Genomic DNA, 6,000 nt, shown 5'->3' with positions numbered 1-6,000 from the left:
ACTGAAGATCACCAGCACTTTCAAAATGCGTCAGCTAACATTGTATAACTACGGGCATAACAACTTGTATTCTTGCGTTTCTGTTGCGTTTGTTTTGGTTTATGGGGGTTTAACGTCCCAAAGCGACTCAAGCTATGATGGACGCCGTAGCGAAGGGCTCCGAAATTTCGACCACCTGGGGTTATTTAACGTGCACTGACATCGCACAGTGCACGGGCCTCTAGAATTTCGCCTCTATCGAAATTCGACCGCCGCGGCCGGGATTGAACCCGCGTCTTTCGGGTCAGCAGCCGAACACTGTATCCACTGAGCCACCACTGTTGCGTTTCTGTTTGTTTTTTCGAATGCAGACGTTTCGCTACTACCCTCCGTAACACGACTCGGCCTTGAAGGCACGACATTAGTACATGTGAAACTCCGTGAGTGGACTTTCGCACGCTACATTGACTAAACTAAAATGGCGGAGCTCTCGGTAGAATAATTATGACGACCATACAGGACGAGTGCCAGGGATGTAGGGGAGGTGTGAGACCCATTTTGAAAGCATCAAAGAAAAAAAATGGTCGTGTTTTCACGTAGTTGAACCGAGTAGGACGTGCGAAAGCAGCTGAAGCAACGGCGCCTCAAAGTCAATCGCATGCAAGATCAAGGTCAAAGGTCAAGACCTAAGATCAAGGCCAAAGATCAAAGGCTGAGGCTTCCCACGTACCTGGGGTTTGTCAACTTTTCTAGTGAAGTAGTGTTTTCGCATTAAAATCATAATAATAATAATAATTGGTTTTTTGGGGGAAAGGAAATGGCGCAGTATCTGTCTCATATATCGTTGGACACCTGAACCGCGCCGTAAGGGAAGGGTAAAGGAGGGAGTGAAAGAAGAAAGGAAGAGAGAGGTGCCGTAGTGGAGGGCTCCGGAATAATTTCGACCACCTGGGGATCATTAACGTGCACTGACATCGCACAGCACACGGGCGCCTTAGCGTTTTTCCCTCCATAAAAAAAAAAACGTTAAGGCGCCCGTGTGCTGTGCGATGTCAGTGCACGTTAATGATCCCCAGGTGGTCGAAATTATTCCGGAGCCCTCCACTACGGCACCTCTCTCTTCCTTTCTTCTTTCACTCCCTCCTTTACCCTTCCCTTACGGCGCGGTTCAGGTGTCCAACGATATATGAGACAGATACTGCGCCATTTCCTTTCCCCCCAAAAAAACAATTATTATTATTATTATTATTATTATTATTATTATGATTTTAATGCGAAAACACTACTTCACTAGCAAACTAAGCCTGCTCTAAAGTCCTGATTGCGTTAAGGAACACCAGGTGGTCGGTTTGCACTGAGGCGCCTCTTTCTCCCTCCTTTCTCTCTTCTCTCACAGCCTCACAGCGCAGTGGAGGTGGCCACCAAAAGCTGAGACATTTACTGCTCCTTTCCTTTCCTCAAAATATAATATAATAATTGGTTTTTGGGGAAAGGAGATGGCACAGTATCTGTCTCATATATCGTTGGACACCTGAACCGCGCCGTTAGGGAAGAGATAAAGGAGGGAGTGAAAGAAGAAAGGAAGAAGGAGGTGCCGTAGTGGAGGGCTCCGGAATAATTCCGACCACCTGGGGATCTCTAACGTGTACTGACGTCGCACAGCACACGGGCGCCTTAGCGTTTTTCCGCCATAAAAACGCAGCCGCCGCGGTCGGTTTCGAACCCGGGAACTCCGGATCAGTAGTCGAGCGCCCTAACCACTGAGCCACCGCGGCGGGTTTCCTCAAAACGAATTTCCAAGAAACAGCATGGAAACCGCCGCGGTGGCTCAGTGGTTAGAGCGCTCGGCTACTGATCCGGAGTAGCCGGGTTCTAACCCGACCACGGCGGCCGCGTTTCGATTGAGGTGAAACGCAATGGCGCCCGTGTGCTGTGCAATGTCGGTGCACGTTAAAGATCCCCAGGTGGTCGAAATTATTCCGGAGCCCTCCACTACAGCATCTCTTTCTTCCTTTCTTCTTTCACTCCCACCTTCCTCCCTTCCCTTACGGCGCGATTCCGGTGTCCGCCGAGATGTGGCAGATACTGCGCTATTTCCTTTCCCCAAAAACCAATTTCCTCTCCCTTATACTTTTGTATTTGTGCATAAGGTGCGCTCTGTTAATGCTCTTAAGTGAACGCTTATTTCACGTGCAAGCCAACTGGAGGAACAGGGCTGTCACAAGAGGAAGAGTAAATTCGCCAGCCCTTTGAAAATAAAAAGAAATGACATGCTTGAGTAAGAAGGGCTTTGAAGAAAAATTTCGGCGCTTTCGGCTGCGTACACCAAAAACAAAAGATACGGTTGCTATTCCAGTTCGAAGGCGTAGGGCGCGTAGAACACAGAAGCGAGCGGAGGAGCCTAGCCGTCCGACTGGCAATTTCAGCGCAATCGAATCAAGCGAATAAGCAGGAAGGGCCAAGGTTGCGCCACAAGTCGCGCTCCGAGATACGTCTCCATTTCCACGGAAAAACTGGAAAGAGTAGCGCAATCGGCGTAGCGCAAGTTTTCCGAGATTTCCTGCTACTATTACCCAAACGTTTTGCGGTTCTTGTTACGGCTTCGCCTTGAGGGCATACATTTTGTGGCCATCGCTAACACCTGCTTCATTCTGGTACTCGCTGCCGCCACGAAAGAAGACGTGGTACGAATACGAGCGTGGCGTCCTTGTAAATGACGGCGTGGCCGCATCTCCGTCCGCCGAGTGCCACGAACAGCTGCGGTTGTTTCGTAATCAAGTATGAGTGGAGATCTGCCTCGACATCATTAGACAGAATTCTTTTCTATCTAAATAATAATAATAATTGGTTTTTGGTGGAATGGAAATGGCGCAGTATCTGTCTCATATATCGTTGGACACCTGAACCGCGCCGCAAGGGAAGGGATAAAGGAGGGAGTGAAAGAAGAAAGGAAGAAAGAGGTGTCGTAGTGGAGGGCTCCGGAATAATTTCGACCACCTGGGGATCTTAAACGTGCACTGACATCGCACAGCACACGGGCGCCTTGGCGTTTTTCGGTGAAATGCGTTTTGAGACTGCCAACGCGCCAACGAGTGTGTAAATTTCAAACTTGAAAGTAAAGACACGAATGGAGAATCTGGCAGGACAAAACAGATACAAATGGCCGCCAGATGGCCAACGATTTTTTTTTTTGCTTTTGGGTACAGAATTTTGTTCGTGCCTTTATTCGTGCCACTGAATATCCCGTGAACAATACACCAAATAGACCCTGAACAAGTTCAGAATTTTCTACCCACCCCCCATTCTTTTTAATCCACACCTTCCATTTCCCCACCTCACTACACTCTCATCTGTGCAGGACTGGCTGGAATCTTCGCTCCTGGACCGTAAGAAAGAACTGGTCCACAAGTTTGCGCCATATATAAGCTTGAACACACAATCGCAAGCAGACCTCCAGGCTCGTGGAAATTACTGTAGTCCTCCCCGATTTCCCCAGGGTTTTTCAGCTTTGTTTAAATCCTGAAGGATTCCAGACACAAGGAGGCCAGAACAGCCCCCGAGTACTAGAAGTAGGAGTTGAGCTGAGCCCACAACTGATCCACCTGTTGTGGTGCGCCCCGCTCTCTCCGCGTTTGTCGAGCGAGGTGGGCGAAAGTCTTTTTTTTCCCAGCCTCAGGGCGTAAAGAAGCGAGCCCTAAAGAGAGGGAGGGTGATTAACAAGGCGTTGGGGAGGCGACGGCCACCTGCGTAAAAAGAAGCCCGGTGGACGTGCACGACGTCAAAGAGGAAAACAACAAACAAACATAAAACGTTGACATACAGAGAGAGTGGCGGCGGTGGGGTGCGTGGCGGTCTCGGCTTGGCGGCGTGGGCACCTAGGAATGGGGGCGACTCAGCCGCTCTGCCTCCTTTGGGCACGGGGTGCGACGATGCGCACGCCGGCGCGAATCCTATGCATAATACGCTGTGACGATAAGGGCACACTGAAAGAAAGAGGCGGAAGGTTTGAGGAGAGAGAGGAAATGTATCGTAGGCCAGAGCAGGTGATAACTCAATCAGTCATATTCACGCGCGTCAGCTTTACCTCTTGAATTCCTGCAGGCTTTATGTGACCTTCCTTTTCTTACGCGCCTTGGTATGTAAGGCTGGTATCTCAGGAACAGTTTATGTATGTGTATGCGCACCTGGCGAATCTAGACTTTTGTGTTAGGAATGTTTTCACAATTCTCCACTGCGCGAATATCTGCTATGGTATGGTATGGTATGGTACGGTACGGTACGGTACGGTACGGTACGGTACGGTATGGTATGGTATGGTATGGTATGGTATGGTGTGGTGTGGTGTGGTATGGTATGGTATGGTATGGTGTCGTGTGGTGTGGCGTGGTATGGCATAGTATGCTATAGTATGGTACTTTATGATACGATACGGCACGGTCCGGTATGGTATGGCATCGTATGGTATGGTAGTTCTGAGGAATACTGTAGTGGAGAGGTCCTAATTAATTTCGCACCTGCAGATCTCTAACAGGCACTGACACTGCACAGCAAACTGGTTTCATTTTCATTTCGCCTCCATCGAAACGCAGTAATCACCCCGCGAGCCTGGGTTCAGCAGCCGAGCGTCATGGCCATTAACGTCACGAAGACTTGCCTTCTTCGCTTTCTTCACACATGTCGCATCTGCAGTCGCCGCAGCAGCCCCGATTTCGCCCACTACAGGGAGAAGGCCTCTCCTATTCATCTCCAATCAGCCGTGCCTTGCGTCAAGCCCCCCCCCATGAGGGGCTCTTTAATCTGCACGGAATTTTCAGCAAGGAAGCATTTTCGCCTTACGCCTTGATCGAAATGCATCCATCATGGCCGCAGTTTGATCCCGCTAACTCATGCTACATAACACAGTCTCCCTGGTTTCGCACCCCCCCCCCCCCCCCCCCCCCCCATGGAAGCGCATTAGATCATTCAATTACCAGCGCACACAAAAGGAACATCTCTCCATGCTTGGCCGACAGAGTGTGACGAAAGGTTTCTCACCAGCTGAAAAAGCCACTCAGAGTGGCACCATCTTCTCGAAAACTAGTTCCCCTGACCTGGTTATTCTTTTCGGGGCGTGACAAGGCACCCCGCACAGTTTCACATGACGTCCCCTGCCAGGGCCAAGGCTCACCCATGCCCACCTGCCGCTACACATTTCGTTCGGTCCGGTGGCGCACTTAATGCCGGCCAACAGGATGCGTGAGTCAGCCCGTACCGTGCTCTTACTCACGCGGCGGACAAAGCGCGTAGCGCCCTACAGCGGGAGCTAGTTAAGGAAGGACAGAGGAGGGAGTGCCGAGTGCGATTCTGAACAACGCGAGGAAGCGGCCGCCGCTGGCTCTGGCAGCCAACGAACGGTCCTCTGACTCCTCTCCCTCTTCGTTAGTGGTGTGTCCAAGACGAATGCCCAAGGCGAAGAAGGTACTTTCGCAAGAACGCTTCGCTACACGGAGGGCAGCGTAGCTCGTTGTACGAATGAGCTTGCGAGTCAAGGGCACCGGCACACGTTGTGTGCGAGCGTGTATGCGCGCTGTCCCGATGGAAAAGTGTGCACCGTTAGGGAGGCTATTCAACGCCAGCTCAGCTAATCGGCGCCACAGCTGACAAGTTGTTCGTATGGAGAGGAGCTTTTAGATTGACTGTACCCCCGGCTATCATGTCGCGCGCTTGTTTTTACGGAGTGTCATGAAATAAGCTGCTGGCAGTTTAGCAATGCTAACCATGGAATATTGTGGTTGGCTAATTTTGGTTTTTGTTTTGAGGAAAGGAAATGACACAGTATATGTCTCTCATATCTCGGTGGACACCGGAACCGCGCCGTAAGGAAGGAATACAGGAGGGGGGGGGGGGGGGGGGTTAAAAAGAAAGCAAAAAAGAGGTGCCGTAGTGGAGGGCTCAGGAATAATTTCGACCACCTGGGGATATTTAACGCACGAAAGCATGTTTTTGCAGGTGGACACCAAACGCAGGAACCCGACCGCGGCG

The sequence above is a fragment of the Amblyomma americanum genome, chromosome 10 (genome assembly GCF_052857255.1).
Source record: "Amblyomma americanum isolate KBUSLIRL-KWMA chromosome 10, ASM5285725v1, whole genome shotgun sequence".
NCBI lineage: Eukaryota > Metazoa > Arthropoda > Arachnida > Ixodida > Ixodidae > Amblyomma > Amblyomma americanum.
The sequence above is the reverse complement of the archived record's forward strand: the minus strand, read 5'-3'. Positions refer to the sequence as shown.